General features: G+C 46.5%; 1 protein-coding gene across 1 annotated transcript in view; it reads left to right on the top strand.

The window, feature by feature from the left end:
* Window positions 1–19,252, top strand: part of LOC146858423 (multidrug and toxin extrusion protein 2-like) — a 1,295,341-nt gene that overhangs the window by 1,216,925 nt on the left and 59,164 nt on the right. The window lies entirely within an intron of this gene.

Here is a 19,252-nt window from a genome sequence, read left to right as displayed (position 1 = left end):
TTAACATGGGCTTCAATTATCGCCTGGCTTGATAATATGCCCCCAGGCTTCTACTTTTATCTCCTTATAATTCCTACTCTTCTTTCTTCCTAAGACTCTAACTTATCCTCAGCTACAGTAACTGTGTTTAAAATGCCTTCTTTTAGGTTTGTACCTCAGCCGCAGTATTCTGCAGCAGTTCAATTGCACTCTTAGAAAAGCTATCTCGACCTTTCCCTGTTTTGGTCCTCGGTTTATTCTGATTAGTGTTTTTTCTCTTCACTCACACTTAAAAGGGAATCCTATTTATTAATGTTCGGGTACTCTCTTCTTTACAATTGATACCAGATTACATATTTGTTCCAGAGTCCACAAAGCCTTCACTCATTAGAGTCTCCATTTTGTTCCTCTAACTTACTTGCAAGCTCTTTTCTAATTCTATGGTGAGTGAAAAAACACAACTCTTCTTAGGTATTGTGAAATTTAGCTTAAGGCTTCTTCAGCTATGTGCCGGTATGCACTGTTATGCCTTAATTTGTTACTGGACCATTCAATTGATTTGGGTTATATTCTTTTTATAGTGAGTTTTTTCTGATAACGGTCGTCGAGATTAATATGGTTAAATACAGAATCGTTCCTTATTTTTGTATCCCAAGAACATCATCAATTGATCTGGCTTCTCAGTCCTGGGTCCGAATGGGCCTATTTTCCTTACTTTGCATTCTTTTTTGAGGAACCTTTGGGGCACATACCAAAGGAGGATCCATTGTTAGCCCTTCTGTTCATGGCTTCCAGTACAGTCAGTGAATGATTTCACTGGTTCAAACCTTACACTGTCTTCTAAATCCTCTGCTGAGCCACACATGCCCAGGATTACCGAAGAATCAGTCTTGAACTGCCCTCCCAGTCCACTTTCATCTCCAATTTTAGTATTCTCTCTGTAAGTTATATATGAGGATAGCTCAAGTCAAGATAAATGTGAGAACATGTACACACACATATAGGGACTTTGCCATTTTGTGTTCCCCCTGTCTCTTGGCTACCTGAATCCCTTGTCCTCTCTCTCCCAGTGTTCAAAGTTACTCTCAAAACAATCACTTGGTAGAGATGGCTCAGGCCAAAATAATCTACTACATTAGTGAGGTTAATGACTTCAGATGGTAGTGCAGAAGGTCGTGAGAACGGAAAGAATGCTTGAACTTTTACTGACTTTAAAAGAAACAATGATTCACTGGTAAATACAGTTTTAAACAAAGTCTTCTAACATAGACAATCAACAGAAAAACCTTTACCAAAGCATGTAAATAAAACAGGCCGAAATAGCAAAAAAATATTTTGTAATTACATTTATGTATTACCTCATGTAACATTTATTTCTTATCAAATAAAGAGATCTGGTACTCATGCTGTGAATAAGAAATAGGTGCAGCGCAGCTTTCTAGATGAAACAGAACCACGTGCCTCACTACTAAAAAGACATGACATCTATTTATAAAAATATTGCACTGTCAAAGAAATCTATATAAGTCTGTGTCAACGTTGTTTCGACTTCTATGACTGTGAGGTCCCTGACAAGAAATAAACATTTTACATGATGCAATATATAAATGTAATTGCAAAGCAATTTGTTTTTCGTTATTTGGGCCTGTTGTTTTATGTGTAAAAGATTTTTTCAGTAGGTAGTCTTCATATGTTAGAAGACTTTGTTTAAAATTTGATTTACCAGTAAACCATTGTTTCTTTTAAATACTGTATTACCCCAGGTTCTCTAAATTAATGGATCACCCTTGTTTGAAAATATATGTTAAGTGCAGGTGATTTTTCTGAGTCATTGCGGTAAATGTTATATTGCCATAAGCATTCATAACCCTGAGAAAGGCTAGTGGGCGAGGTTTTTTTAGTCTACCCCTCCCTTTTACCATTAAAATGGTGCTACACTCTACAGCAAATGTCGTCACTTGGCCTTGGTTAATATTCCAATTTTCTGAAGATCAATATACATTTCTCCTTATTGTGCTTTACCTGGTGGGAAGGACACTGCTTCATGTCAATTTAGTAGGAGAAGGATTAAATTGGGTTTGCAGATAGTCCTTCCTTTCTGCCACCAGCATTAAGCGCTTCCTTGAAAGCTCATCTCTCCCGTCTCACATATTCCTCATTGCCGTCTAGGTCTCAGAGCTCATGCACTGATCCACAGTGCCTGATTGGCTGCTTGTGCTAACACTGACTGAATTAAGATAGAGGCAGGGGTGGGTGGAGTTTGCGGAGTCACACTACGCGGAATTCTGCAGAGTTGCACACAAAAAAAGAACTCAGTAAAAGTCTGTTGAGTTCCGCTCACTCGTAGTGATGTCACTTCTTGTGACGCTGCTGGGAGTCAAAGTCTGGGGGTCTGGTCTTCCAGTATTTTATGAGATTATACCACTGTTTAAGACGTCTTTTAAATGTACAAAGCTATACACCTCAGTGGCTCAACGAAACTTGAGGGGGCCCCCCTGCAAAGTCAATGGAGAGGGCCCCCCAGTCTCCGTGCCAGTCAGGCCAGCGACCCACCATACTGCCCATGATACACATAAAAACGTGCCTCCCTATGTCTTTAGTCGACCCTCTCTGAAAACCAGGACATGTGCTAAAATTGTTGAAATCTAATGGGACAGCTGGTGAAAAACCTGGACTGTCCTGGCGAATCCAGGACACCTAGTCATCCTAGGCCCTCCAGAGGTTGGTGGCTTGTGCTCTTCTCTAGTAGTCAGTGCTAGCTGCGAGGCAGGGGCTCCTAGTGAGACACTGCAGCAGAGGCAGGAGCCAATGTAAAGTACCAAGAGGAAGGAAGCAGCCATGGACTATCATTTAGAAGTTGCCAGGGATCGCACCTGCAACACCTTGCTACCAATTGCACTCCCCTTGCGACTCATGGCACTCCCCTTGCGACCCAAGGCACTCCCCTTGCGACCCATGGCAGGTAGATCAAAATGAAGAGCAGAAGGCAAACAGGATGCCGATAAGAACGGTTTACTTACAGAAACGTCTTGTGTCAGCCGCTTTCTGTTTTGTGAAATAAATATATTCATCCTGGCAATGTACGCTTTGAAAAACTTTCCTCTGTTGTCTTGATTGCAAAGGTTAATACAATATACGATCCTTAAAATGTAAAGCCTTATTTCTCTATTCTGGCCAGGTAGATAGATTCCAAACTACAATGCTTTATAAAAGGAATAGATGGCCCTGAATAGGGTGCCCCTGGTGACATGGCCTATCTGGTAAACGTACTATACATGAGTACCAGCCTGATAGATATTGAGAACAGAGCCAAACTTTGTAATTATAAAATCTTTTTTAAAAATAAATTATGTGACACCCCACCAAGTCAGCTATGCTAGGTTTGACAAACTCCAGACAGTACTGACCTTCGAGCCAATAGCATGTTGCATTTTTGGAGATGTTATTCATTTCCCTCATGTATGAGGTTGGACATCCCAGCATTCAGTGTGCCTAGCTGGAAAGCTGGAAATGGCTGAGGGAATCACACTTGCTATATATCAATCTCACATACATGCACATATTCACTCCCTGCCTCTCTCTAGAGTATGCACAAGCACAGCCTGGCCATTTGGAACTTCATGATTCTGATTGTGCGGTGTCAAGGGATGCCTACCCCGGCTTGAGACTAGGTTAATATGCTTCACAGGTAGGAAAAGACAATAAAGAGACAGTGTGGCAAGGGAGAGGGCAAACACGTGCGGCACATAAAGAGCATAAGGGAGAAGCTGAGTGAGACAGAGACAGAAGGACAAAGCATGGAATAGACAGGCGAAGAGAAAAAAATAGACTTATAGAGGGATATTGAGGAGAACAGTGAAAGAGAAAGAGAAAGTGAGTCAGACGACTAAACATAGAGCCAGAGAGAGTGTGAGAGAGATAGAGGAATATATATATGGAAAGACAGAGAGGGCAAAGCAGGGCACGAAAGTGAGCCTGGGTTAAAGAACAAGAAAGTAGAAAAGATAGAAAAAGAACACAAGCATGAGAGAGAGAGGTACACGCATACAGTTTCTAAGCGCTGTTATTAAGGTTCAAACTCAATGCCAGTATTATTGATTTTCAGCTTTTTAACAGCTCTGGCACTCCTAAGTGAAATAGTGCAAAACCTTTAGATAAGCAACAAGAACAAGCACCCGGATACACATACGTGGGTGGGTTTTCATTCCGGGCAATGAGGACCTACGCGTTTTGTACAGGACTGCAATCCCTTCCTTATTTTATGGTCATTGAGACCCTTAGCTGTCTCCGGCTGTGCACCTGATAACACTTAAATTAAGTGCTCATGTGCTGCTTTGAATCTGAACAAGTTGAATCAGAAGAACTGGACACTCTGACAAGTCTGAATCGGAGCTTTGAGTACTAAGGGGCATATCAACAAGGGCTTTATCTCTGCTTTTTTGGCTTTAAAAGCCAAAAAAGCAGAGATAAAACCAGCGCCCTATCAACAACAGGGTGCTAACACGCAAATTTGTATGTTAGCACCCTTTTACTCTACGCTTCCCCTTGCATCTCTAATGAGATGCAAAGGGGGCGTTCCAGAGTAAAATAATAGGAGAAATGTCGCTAAGCGGCATTTCTCCTATTATCAAGAATGTCGCTAACCCTGTTAAAGACAAAAAAAGCAGCGCTAACCGCTGGTATTTTTCTGACTTAGCCATGATATCCTATGGAAGGAGGATATCATGGCTAAGTTTGCCTCAAGGTAACGTGTGATTATCGCTGGGTTTCCAGCGATAATCTCACGTTAGCCTGTTAGCGTGTAGATTTTTATCGCTATTGAGATAAGCGTTGCTAATAGCACGCTATCTCAGCGATAAAAATTCACGCTAGCCGGCGATAATTATCCTCACGCTAAGAGCACTGAGCGATAATTATCGCCGGTTGTTGTTGATATGCCCCCAAGACATTAGTAAAGGAAAAGCCAATAGAGCACATTGTATGTGGGAGCTATTCTGTTGCTGAAATCTGCCATGTATCTGCACCTTCCTTAGAAGTGATTAGACAAGAAAGAGATGTGTTAAGTTTACCCCTCATTCTTATGAGAAAAAGCCTATTTGTACAGTCACAACTGTTATAGAAACAGATGTATACAAATATTCACATTGTGTTATGTAGTACTGATTTCATGCAGCTAGTGTAGGCCAAAGTGGCCACTCTTGTCCACTCTGTTGCATGCCATGCCCGAGTACATGGCTATTAGAGTATGTATTCATAGTCTGCTTGTAATGGACAGGTTCATTGTTGTGCACAAGGGCCCTAACAGTGTCCACTGCTGCTGCTGCAGGTTTGTCCCTGTGCTTTAGCATATCTGTGTGACAGAACTGTAGCAGGTTCATTGATTAGCACTCCCTCCACTGGACAGATGTGAGCTGTAAGGTGAGACTCATACAGGAGGGGGAGTCCAGAGGGCCAGCCAGGAGCCATGATATTCTTTTCTGCATTTTGATATTCTCCTTATCCTAGATAGGAGTAAATATATGTGCAATGTATGTATTCAGATCAAAAAAGCACATGTAAACAGGTCCCTATGTTTGTATATGAATTGAAAGAAGTGAATGTTTAAGGCTGTAAATGAGTCAGCCTTTATGTAACCATATGTTACACAGAGTTGGTGTAGATAGCATGCATTCCCATTAAAGGCAGCCAGGCTGACAGCTGACTTTATTCGGTTGTAATGTGATGTCAACGGATCAGCTTCCTGAGCCAGGTGATCACATCATTTCTCAATTTGATGTAATCAATGTAATTCAAATGTAATCTCGACCTTTACTTTCATGGGAAAGGATGCAGTTGGAAACAATGTATACCATTTTTATCACATCATACCAGTTTAAACTCCTGTGTTCTCTCTACCTGTTTCTAACAAGGACTGATTAGACACCTAAATCTAGATTTGCCACATTAAGGGGTCAATTTTTTCACTTTTTTTTGGCTTTTCCAGCTTCTTACCAATTGACATGAGATCACGTGGCTTAGGATTACTGCCACCTTACACATGTGTTGACCCTGTCCAGTGCCTCTCTGCCTTTTGGCTAGGTTTGTGAAATACCATATGCATGGATTTGTCTCCATCCTTAGGACACAAACCAAGAGCTATCTGACGCTACATTGGTGGCCTTCAGGCTTTACAAGAACACTGAATAAATATAAAACTCTGTGTAGAGTAGGGAGGTAAAAAAAAATATATGTCATGGAAACAATGCATAATGTTTTTCAGTTAACATAACAGGTCATAGAATGATTTGTGTGATTTTAGTGACAGTGAGAGGAGGTGAAGTTTCCTGAAAGAAGGGAAAACTGCATACTTTTTGGGAATATTTTATGCTCCATTCACTATCTGTCTGCATCGGATTATCTTTACATATCTCTTTATATTATTGTGACATCCTGTAGGTCTATCAGTTCCAAATGATACTTTCTGTAATGTCAAGGTTAATGGTTAAGTGATGTCACTTCCTCTGAATGCACATGACAGGGTCAAAGGGGATGTGAGGTCACTTTCACTACCCCCAGCATTTTGGTGAATCAACGTCCATGGATGCACCATCTGTGGGATAAGAGGTCCTTGTTTGAGTCGACTCTCTGGTCTGTGTGGCGAACCCCTGGGCTGGGCAAGTGGAAGGGCAGTGTGATGGGCACATTGAGCCTGCCGTACAGGACGAACTTGAGCAGCCATTTTCTTCCTATCCAGTGCTGTATGTACATGGTGCTGTCCATTACCTGTTGCTGGATCTTGGGGTCATCCTCTGAACCTATATGCACTTTTTATATTTTCAATACAGTGCCCGAGCACTACCTGTTCAACATCCAATCGCCAAATCGGTTCAGGGGCAGAAGAAATGCAACTCGATGTTGTTCCCACATTTACACCCAAACTGAGTGGGAAAATTCACGCAGTGACTCGCTGGTAAAAAGTGAAAAGTTTTGGATAGGAGGGAAGAGCTGTAAGCCAAAGTCAGCCTGGAAAAAAATTAACTGTTCAAACCAGCCTCACATGCAGGAGGCTGCGGCCGTAGGAGGGAGTAATAGGCATTTCATGGAGCCTGTCCTGCTCTGAAAGCAAAGAAGACCCCAGGAGTCTGCAGCCCACTGGGGAAATGCCAGAGTGGCACAATGTCCAGTGAATTCACTGGAGTGTACCTTGTGTTATAAAAAGATCGAACAGTCCTGCTACTCCTGGCAAACTAGCCACCCCTTCACCTGTGTAAAAGTAACTCCAAAGCAGCTATCCCTTCACCTGCGTAAAAATAACTCCAAAGCAGCCACCGCTTCACCTCCGTAAAAATAACTCCAAAGCAACCACCAATTCACCTGCATAAAAATAATTCCAAGGCACTTATGTAAAAATAACTCCAAAGCAACCACCACTTCACCTGTGTAAAAAACTAACTCCAATGCAACCACCCCTTCACCTGTGTAAAAAAGAACTCCAAGGCAGCCACTCCGTCACCTAAGTATACATGATTAAATTCTGAAATATTCAAAGTGCTGACCAAACGCATATTTTCACGCCTTTTGTCAAAGGGAAAAATGACAGCATCTGTAATGTCGCCACAAATGATCCTGAACTAAATTAAACAAAAACATAGTCGGTACAATTTAGTGCAGTTACAAAATTAATTAGGAATATAATCAAAACGGTACAATATATCAGAGCTAGTGAAGAAATACATCAAACACCCTTCTTTGTATTGAGAGAGCCTAAATAACTAAAAGCCGACCGGCTGTGTGCTTGGGTTTTACAAAAAAAAGACTAAAGGGCCGATTCCAATCATGGAAAAAGGCCGTACAAATCGTTGTAAGGAGAGTTTTACCCGTACGATTCGTACCCGGTAAACTCTCCTTACAACCTAGGAAGTACGATTAGTACAGAAAGCCTGCTTGTACGCGATGTCTGCATGTATTTAAGCAGCGTTTTCCGGGCCAGCAAGAACGATTCGTCCCGACGTCACTACGTACCACGCTTTGATTACAGGAGCGAAAAACTGCCGGGAAAGCAGAACCCTACGCCACGGAGCTCCGGTACGTGATGTACAGCCATGAACCCCGCCCTACGTGTCATCCCGGTCCTCTTGGCCTACGACCTGGTGCACCGCACCCGACCCACACGCCGCAGAAGGTGAGAACAACACCCAGGGGCCAGGGTGGGGGTGAGGGGCAGAAAACATACCCCATACTCAAACACAAACCTATAATTTGAATGCCATACATTACCACCTGGGACTGGTCACTTGGGGGGCATGTCCAGCAAACCCTGCGTACCGCAACAACGGAAGTGGACTTGTATGGTGCATACCACACGTACCCCTACGGCACCATTACAACAGTGGTACGGAGCATACCCACGCATGAATGCGTGGGTACGGTGCGTACCACACGTACCCCTACGGCACCATTACAACAGTGGTACGGAGCGTACCCACGCATGAATGCGTGGGTACAGTGCTTACCACACGTACACCTAAGGCACCATTACAACAGTGGTACGGACCGTACCCACGCATGAATGTGTGGGTACGGTGCGTACCACATGTACCCCCTTACAACAGCAGTACATTTTGGATACGCCAGGAATGTGGGCATAGAGGACTTGCCCAGCATGTTACCTTCATATTGTTGTGTGTGTAGGTCCTGGCCAGCAGTGTACAGCTCCAAGGGGGTGCATGGGTGGGTGCATATTACTACCAGCAGTGTCCAGGCATATGCGGGGTGGGTGCAGAGTACTCCCAGCAGTGGACAGAGATATGGGGGTAGGTGCAACTGCATATCACTACCAGCAGTGTCCAGGCATATGAGGGATGGGTGCATATCACTACCAGCAGAGTCCAGACATATGAGGGATGGGTGCAGAGTACTCCCAGCAGTGGACAGAGATATGGGGGTGGGTGCATATCACTACCAGCAGAGTCCAGGCATATGAGGGGTGGGTGCATATCACTACCAGCAGAGTCCAGACATATGAGGGGTGGGTGCAGAGTACTCCCTGCAGTGTGCCACTCCCAGGAGGATGGATGTCTTTCACACACTGCATGACACACCTCATGTGGGTGTGAGGACATATAACACATGCATACCCACCCATGGCGGATGCAGCACAATACACACCTTGATTTCATGCCAACAGACTGTATAGTCATGGAACTGCATACAAAAATAAGATAGCCAAAGGGAACACACATTGTCACGCACATCCCAGGAGTGATAGGAATGTCCAGGTGCTGGTCCAGCCACCCAGATGTTATCTCTCATGGAAGGAATAGGGTTCACTGCGACTAAATACAATGCCCACATTTGTGAGTCAGGTGCCCAAATACCCTGCATAACACGTGCCATTTGTGTGTTAGGCCGTGATTACACACATGCATAGTGCTGAAAAGGGGCAATTGGTCCCTGATGCCATTCCTACAGACCCAAAACACAAGTACAGTGACTGGCAAGGATGGCACAGACGATTCAGCAGGAGACATCAGTGAGCAGGCATGGCCATTGTTGAAGGGATTTGTCACCAACAAAGGATATGTTGACACAGGTCAGCACAACAATTGTGCAACTGTTTGCAGGGAACATGTCAGGTGCCACAGAGGAAGGAACACTCCTTGGGACAATGTCTCCAAACAAAATGGACACACACTACCAATGAATATTTGCACAGACATTGTGATGGCACACAGATACCATGGTCCACCTCATGACCATCATACAAAAACATTTCTCAGAACCCTAACACATTACCACAACACCAACTTCATGAGCCTCATCACCAACATCAAGTACCTGAAATGCAATAGTGTTGAAACTAAAAGAAAAGGCTTTATTCAGCACAAAAAATGAAAAATTAAGAAGACACTATTTACAAAGGCCAATGGCCAGTCCATAGTTCTAGTCCAAGGGTGGACGTAGGCGACTGTGTCCACCCCGACCTTGCCTGCACAAAGTCACCTCAAGGTCTGTCGACCGGGGGGGGGGGCATCATCAGTGGGAGTACCAGGCACCGCAGGGACAGGAGTGGGTTGGGTAGGTGTGGTGGGTGCAGGGCTGGACGTCTCCACCACAGGGGGTGTGGCAGCGTCAAAGGTGGATGTGAGCACCTCGCTGCACACTACTGCCAGGGCGTCCAGAGTAACCCCGGCACCTGAAGAAACCCCAGGGCCAACGGAGGGGGGTGTGGCCGAGGGATGGGGTGCAGCACTCTTGGGGGAGGGGGTGGACATGGGGGGGACTTAACTCCCCTGCCCGGGGACTTCCTCGCCCGCTTGTGGGGTGGTATCACAGTGGGGCTGAGGGCCAGACCAGCCATTTAGGTCTCTTTGTGTGACACTTTGGCAGGGGAGCTAAGGGGAGTGGTTTTGGAGGAAGTGGGTTGTGAGGACTGCGGACTCTGACTGTGGCTGCGTGTCTGCCATTTGCCCCCAGACCCTGTGGGTGTGACTACATCCCCCTGAGTGTGCGTGCCAGGAGGTGTGAGCTGTGCCTTACTTGGGAGTGTGCTGGATGTGTCTGTTGGGGTGCGTGCCCGTGACTGTCTGCAGGCATGGGAGAGGGCAGTGTGGATGGGTCCGGGGTGGGGGGGACGGAGCGCCGCAGGAGAGAAACTGCTTCCGTCAGTGAAGAGTCCATGGACTGCAGAATCCTGCGTTGCTCAGTCACCGTGGATGACATGCTCTCAACGAACGACACCAACTGTGTGAGCAGTTTAGTGTGTTCATGGAGGACATGCAGCATCGATGCCTGACCAACCTGCAACTGCCGCAGTGTGTCTACAGACTCTTCACTGAGGACAGCAGGGGTGACAGGGGCAGGGGCTGCGGTGCCTGGTACGAAGGAGACACGGTGGGACCCTGCACGGACAGAAGGGACGGGAGCAACTGGGAGGGCGGAGATGGCAATGGAGGAGGCGGGTACAGATGGTGGTATGCTGCCAGTTGTTGTTGCATCCTCCGCCTCCTCGAGGATGTCAGCCTGGGACCCATCGGTGTCGTACATGCTCTCGCCTCCAGACAGGTCCTCCGACTGACTCCCCTCGCCCTCCATGCCACTGGCTCCTTCTGCCTCCACAGCACTGGTGGCACTGTCGCTGTGTCCCTCCTCAAGGTTCATGCAGGTGTCACCTTCGCTTGTGGATGATGATGCTGTGGGCAAGGAGAAGAAACAATAAAGCATCAGTCACCTGTATACATCTGACACATGAGCACAAGAACAATTGGTCACAGTGCATATCAGGCAATGCATCATGAGTAACAGCTAGATTACTCCGCACATATGTAAGCCCTGTACTGCCCAGTTGCTAGACCCACCATGCCACTTGGACACCAGGAACATAAATACACCAAAGGCCACAACTTGAATGAGAAATACACTGAGAAGCTAGTGTCTGTGAACCGGTGAGCACAGCAATACAATGAAGTCATGACACCTCTTGTTTACCCTGAAAGAAACAGTAGTGGCGCACTCAAGGTAAACTAACACACCTCAATACTCATGGTGTCACAACACTCAGAGACCTGTAAGTCCTTTGGAACACAAAACGAACAGATGTTGGTACCTTGGGACTCACAATACTTTACACAATCTACATGTTTTGAATGTGCCAATTGGCCATTTTGTGAAAAGAACACTCATGTGGCTGCATGCAATATGTTGCACAAGGCAGTGCACACAAAAGTACATTGACACTGTCGTTGAAGAAGCTGGCACCTTTTCTGAGAAGCCACTGTTAGAAATAAATGGTGTTGCAGAAAGTACATATACATGGGCCCATGGAGGTCTTGATGTGTTGACATCCGTTAGTTTGTATCACCGACAACTAAGGAGTCTCACAAAATCAAGACCACCGTGGGAACATGTATATGGAGAATCTGCAACACCATTTATTTAGAACGGAGGCTTCTTTGAAAATGTGCCAGCGTGTTCCATGAAAGTGGAAATGTCGTTTTGTGTGCACTTCCTTGGAAGACTTTTTTCATGCAGGCACATCAGTGTTCTTAACAGAAATCCACAAATTTCCACATTTAAAAAATGAAGAACTGTTGACAAGTGCTGTGAGTGCCAAGGTGCAATTCTTGAAGAGTAACTACTTGAATCATGTCAGTTGTCACCAGGCCATCCGTCACCTGATTACACAGTTGGCTACACATATGACCTACTGTCTGTCATCTGGCGTGGCACACATGTCCACACCCAGGACAATGCATAAGCCAATAGGCCTGCAATTGGGTGGTAAAAAAGCCCAGCTGTACTGTGGGGACACCCTCATGGCAAGGCAGAATGTACACACAGATGTCAGCACACAAAGTCCAAACAGCGTTGCATCAGAACCACACACAGGTGCCAAAAATGTATGAGCAGGATTCTTGTTGGTAAAAAAATGACACAGGCTGCAAAGCACGTACATTAAGCACTGGCCAGCATCACAGGGGCACCGCACAGTGTATACTAGTCCAGCCAATTCTCACACACAAGTCAGACCTGGCAATGAAAAATCAAGGTTGCACATGTATGCCTCTCCCGCACCCCCTCCCCCCCAATACCTGAGTCAATGTGATTGATACAGATTAAGAAGTGACACCTCTTATTCAGGGTTACAACAACTGTGCTTGAAAAATTGCTTCATTTACACCACATCACTTTGTGGTGCTGGCAACACATCTTTGTGACAAACAACCATCAACAGATTGTTGTGAATAGCCACACAGGCACTACCCAGTGTGAGTATGCACAAGCAAAATGGTGTATCCCTGTCCAGTGGACACATGTAGCACACATTAGCAAAATACAAACTAGGCCAGGGAACAATGCCACAGAGGCAGACCTATGCAGAACACACAGAGAATGTGCACATTGTTGGATGACACACATGATTAGGAGGCTAGGGTGTCTCAGGACACTGTAGTGGGCACACTGCTCCGTGGTCCTGGAATGAGCTGACTGTACCATGTTCCCCCGTCATGGCACTATGCATATCTCACACTCATGCACATCATGTCTGAGGCCAGAACATTGGTCATGAATGCTGCAAGGGTGTCCAGTTGAAAGCTCACACTCCTGTGTTGAGAATCAGCATCAGTGACAACAACTATGGACCCCCAACATAGTGAACAGGTCATGGCACAGGCAAGGTACCAACACAAGTCACAGACCACCCTCCCACATGATGCAGAAAGCAATGTGCACTTAGATGTACTGGCACCCTAGATGACCATGTGCAAATGTGATTACACACACCCCAGGGGACGGGATGAAAATAGAGCCCCAGGTGACATTTGGGAACAGAAAATGCACTGGCCATATGAACTCTGGGAGTGTATTCATGCAAAATAGCACTTCCTTAAGATGGAGACACATAACATGACAAAAAGCCATGTACCTACCCCCACCTTGCTGCAGTCTCTCCTGTAACAGCCTATCGAGGTCAGGGAAGACCACCGCCAGGACACGTTTCATGTGGTGGGTCAGGCGTCGGCGGCCGCCGTGGGGGCGAGGAGGCGAGAGCTCCAGCTGGACCCAGGCGATCCGCCGGGTCCAGCACCGGATGTCCTGCCACCTTTGCGGACCTGGGACAGCTGCCAATCACGCTCCCCCGCAGTTCTCACGGCCCTGACGATGTTGGTCCAGATCACCCCCTTCTCGTAGGCAGTTACCTGTCAGGATGACAAAGTGACACAACATCAATTCACCTGCTCCATGTCCCAGAGACACACATTAGAACATCTTTGAAATGTTAAACAGGGCATAGGATGCTGACATGAATTGCCTCATTCACAACATGAAATTGGCCTGTGTGCAAGCGCCAATGCAGTACATGGCATTGAAAGTCTACAGGTGGCATGAGGGGTGCAACACACTCAATGAACATGCCACACACTGTGCAGCACATGCAACAGCAGGCTGATGGCCAGCACTTGCCATGCAGTCACATGTCCTACTCCACTGACGCACCCTCAGCAGACTAGACAGACACACCCAGCCACAGATCAATCGCCTGTCATTGACAACAGCGGATACAGTCCTCACTCTGCACATGTGCCATTTGCCAGTGGGGAGTCACCGGTGTCGTGCTAGCTCTGCAAGTCAGACACGAAGCACGGCTCACTTGTCACATCAGATGGGTAGATTTGTAGCCTCCACCATGCAGCTGTGGTGCAACACTTCACATAGACACTCACCCACATGACAAGGAACATTCACACACATCAATGTCCATGAGGTCGTACACATCATTTGGACACTCTCACCACAGGTCCACTCAACTCATACACATCTGTGGGTACAGTCACCTGTCACACCGGGGGGACCACTGAATCACCTCAGGACAACAGGAAAAAAAGCCACCAAGGATTTGCCAGGCTGAATGTGTCATGCACTATGCAGTGAAAGTCACTGTAAGCACTATGCAAGTGAGGAGTGCACACAGGAACTACATGATGCTCTACATGAGAGCCATAAGCATGACCCCCCCCCCCGGGACACACTCTAAACAACATTGCATGTCAGTCTCACCTGGACACTATATTGACAGTCACACAACAGGTGCATAGGCAAAGGTAGTGGACTCAGCACTCACCTGCTCCCCTGGTCTCCCATACCGGCTGGTGTACCGTGGGAGGAGGGCGTCAAGCAAGGCCTCATTCTCCTCAAGTGTGAATGGCTAGGCTCTCTCCACAGCACGTGACATGGTCCAGGGAAGCAGAGACAGCAGCAATGTTGTTGACAGGAAAGTTGTGCAGACAAGTGCCCTCTCATGGGTTCTGGCTGCCTTATATCTGTCTTGCTGAGGGGCATTCATTTTGAGGAGTACATAGTGATTGGTCAGAATCATTCACATCTTACGTTTACACCAATCCCTTTAAACATACACCAGTGACAGCATTTGCATCGTTCAAATTTTGAGCATCATGTCAAGTCAACAACCACTTTGCAACATTGTATTTTTTGGCCAACTGACTTTTCCAGGACACCTGATGGACAAATTTGAACTGAAAACTCTGTCTCCATGACAACCATGCATTTAGGGCCTAATACTTGTCCCTTATGTGTCCCCTATGTAATTTTTGAATCCACACACAGGTACGGTGCGTTTCACACGTACCCCTACGGCACCAGTAGCACAGTGCGTTTGACACGTACGTGTACGCACTAGTTGTACACGTACGTGTACTACCAGTGCGTACACGTACGTGTACTAAGGGAGTACACGTACGTGTATGCACCAGTTGTACACATACGTGTATGCACTAGTAGTACTCGTATGTGTACTACCTTAGTACACGTATGTGTATGCACCAGTTGTACACGTATGTGTACTACCAGTGCGTACAGGTACGTGTACAACTAGTGCATACACGTACGTGTACAACTAGTGCATACACGTACGTGTACTACCTTAGTACACGTACGTGTACGCACTGGTAGTACACATACGTGTACTACCTTAGTACACGTACGTGTACGCACTAGTTGTACACGTACGTGTACCACCAGTGCGTACACGTACATGTACTAAGGTAGTACACGTACGTGTATGCACTAGTTGTACACATACGTGTACGCACTGGTAGTACACGTATGGGTATGTGTACTACTAGTGCGATCCCCTTACGGGTACGCACTAGTAGTACACATACCCGTACGTGTACAACTAGTGCATACACATGAAAGTATGCAATGCCAAGTACATGATGTACATCCGTGTGTGACTCGTAGCCCTCCATTCCTGGCATGTGTATGCCTGTATTACCATTGTAAGCGTGTGAAATGCGTACACGTACGTGTACGCACTAGTTGTACACGTACGGGTACATGTACTACTAGTGCGATCCCCTTATGGATACGCACTAGTAGTACACATACCCGTATGTGTACAACTAGTGCGTACACGTACGTGTACAACTAGTGCATACACATACATGTACGCACTAGTTGTACACGTACGTGTACTACCTTAGTACACGTACATGTACTAAGGTAGTACACGTATGTGTATGCACTAGTTGTACACGTACGTCTACGCACTGGTAGTACACGTACGGGTACGTGTACTACTAGTGCGATCCCCTTATGGGTATGCACTAGTAGTACACATACCCGTACGTGTACAACTAGTGCATACACATACGTGTACAACTAGTGCATACACGTACATGTATGCACTAGTTGTACATGTGCGTGTACGCACTAGTTGTACACGTACGGGTATGTGTACTACTAGTGCGATCCCCTTACGGGAACGCACTAGTAGTACACATACCCCATACGTGTACAACTAGTGCGTACACGTACATGTACTACCGTAGTACACGTATGTGTACGCACTAGTTGTACATGTACGTGTACGCACTGGTAGTACACGTACGGGTACGTGTACTACTAGTGCGATCCCCTTACGGGTACGCACTAGTAGTACACATACCCGTACGTGTACTACTAGTGCGTACACGTACGTGTACGCATTTCACACGCTTACAATGGTAATACAGGCGTACACATGCCAGGAATGGAGGGCTACGAGTCACACACGGATGTACATCATGTACTTGGCATTGCATACTTTCATGTGCAGGCCCTAGGTGTGTTAGCCAGTGATATTGTACAGGTCATCTCATCTAGTTGCACAATTGATGTGTGATGACCTGTGGACACATGTCATGTGTGATGGTGGAATATGTGGCACACATCACCTTGACATTTGCCACATGTGTGTCTGTACAGCAGCAGTGGGATGGCACAGTCATCAACACCCGCACCTGTCTCCTGATGGCAGGGACAGGGACACTCTATCAACTGACATGTCACGATCAGTGTGCCCCTTTGTGACTATGTCAGGTGTGTGTCATGTATTCACATGACCTTGATGTCAGTGTTCCGTCAACTGCATCTGCTGTTGGTGCGTCCAACATGGGTCTGTGTGGATATGGGCATGGAACACATCTACTCACACCATGCCCCATGTGGATTCCCACGGCTGTAGTGTCAGTGTGCATCAGACATCGTGTTTTCCAGGCATACATGTCTTCATTGTCTCAATGGCTGTGTGTTTGTGTTGTCACGTGTTCCCCTTCATTGCAATGTGTTTGATATGTACATTTGACAATCCATGTGACCTGTGCGTGTGCCTTGCAATCAGCTGGCTGGATGAGATGACATCCTTCCAATGCAGCTATGTGGTTGTGTGTCACTCCGGTGATAACTGTGGCTTTTCACTCAGACTGGGCCCAAGTTCATTTTAAGGCATGTCATGTAGACTTGACAATCAACAGGTGTATCTTGGTTTTTGTAGGAGTGGCAGCAAGCTGGCCTATGTGTCCTGTATGTATTGCACCCACCCGACTCTATAGTTACCTGATGTGTATTAGCAGTGTAGCATGTGCTATGTTCATTGACATTGATGTTTCCCCACTCTCAATCTTCCTTCTTCTAAACAATGTTTTGCAGGGCACCACCTTGTCCCAAGACAAATGCCAGACTTGGGTACCATGAGGGAACGTGCCTGCATCTGCCGGTACAGATTCACTGAGCAGTTGATTGAGGACTTGACAGACAGGCTGGCACCAGACCTCCAACCGCAACACAGGTATCCTACTGTGCTGACCCCCAAGGTGAAGGTGATGGCAGCCTTACATTTTTTTGCCACAAGTACGTTTCAATTGACCATAGGTGATGTGGGTGGGATGTCACAGACCATGTTCAGCCGTGTCTTGCGTGATGTTTTAGCAGCCATGTTGGGACACCTTGATGAATTCATCAAATGTCCCACTCCAGAGGAGTTGACAGATGTCAAGGGTGATTTCTATGCCCTGGGAGGGATGCCCCATGTAATTGGGTCCATTGATGGTACACATGTGGCTTTGGTACCACCACAGGCACAGGAGCAAGCCTATCGCAACCGCAAACATTACCACTCGATAAATGCCCTTGTGGTGTGTCGTGCTAACATGCTGATTTCCCATGTCTGTGCACGTTTTCCAGGATCAGCACACGATGACTACATCATGAGGCGTAGCAGGGTGCCACAAATGATGCTGCAGCTGCACAATGAACGAGCATGTCTTGTTGGTGGGTATACTATTTTTCTCCTGTGTGTTGTGGTATCTTTGTCTCTTACGGCATCTCCTGACCCACTTCTTTACATGATGTTTCCATGTAGGAGACTCTGGCTATCCCAACATGCCATGGCTGATGACACCTCTCTGCAACCCAAGACCAGCTGCAGATGACCGGTACACGGGCAGACCAGGCGCGTGATTGAGAGGACGTTTGGACTCCTGAAGAGCAGATTCCGGTGCCAGGTGGGTCCCTCCCCTATGCCCCGGAAAAGGTCTGCAAAATATTCCTTGTGTGCTGCATGCTGCACAACATGGCAGTTGACAAGGCAGTCCCACTCATCCTCGATCCATATGAGCAGGAACATCCACCCGTGGAGGAACAAGGGCTTGGTCACAAGGGTAGTGATGAGGAGGAGGAGGATGATATCCGGAGTCAGCTCATACGCAACTTCTGCTCATGATGGTGAGTGACTGGGTATGGGTGTGGAAGCTTGTAGCATTGAGTGGCATGTGTTGCAATGTGTGTGTCCAACTGAATGAATGCAAATTGACTTTGATGAGTGTTCTGATGTGTCACTCGAGTGATGATGTCATGCCACACAGTTTGCCGGAGAGACTGGCTTTCAACTTTACATGTGTCCAACATTGTTCATGTTTTGTAAATGTCCATGTGTGCGGCGAGAATTGATTTAGGTGACTTCTTGTGTGTCTGTCATTCACAGGGTTTTGCGCATGCTGTCTGCTCGTGTCATCGTTGTCCTCCTGCTATTCCTCATGAGTATTTCAACGTGTGCTGAATCAGCGTTCCATGCACGGACATGTGGAAATGTCAGTTTGGGTAAGGATTGCAACAAGGCTATTTGGTGGTGGTACGGGTTGGGAATGTGTGGGCCTGCTCCTGTTCATGTTGTGGTACCATGCATACATGTATTCTCACCATGGAACAAATCACATGTAGCATCACTCCCATGACATGATAGTCACCCTTCTTGACAGTCAACTGTAGTGGAGTGTGGCGTTTGATGAAGGCATCAATGTGTGTAAACCTTGCCTCTGAAACATTGCGGATGCTACGGGTGGACATAGTGTGGGACCTCACAACAACTGGCTCTATGGGGAATTGCATCCTCTCCGTGTGCAGCAGGATATGTTTGGGTCATCCCCTTAACTTGTGTGCCAGTTCATTGAGATTT

Source organism: Triturus cristatus, chromosome 3_2 (assembly GCF_964204655.1).
Source record: "Triturus cristatus chromosome 3_2, aTriCri1.1, whole genome shotgun sequence".
In the NCBI taxonomy this organism is placed as follows: Eukaryota; Metazoa; Chordata; class Amphibia; order Caudata; family Salamandridae; genus Triturus; species Triturus cristatus.
The sequence above is the reverse complement of the archived record's forward strand: the minus strand, read 5'-3'. Positions and strand labels throughout refer to the sequence as shown.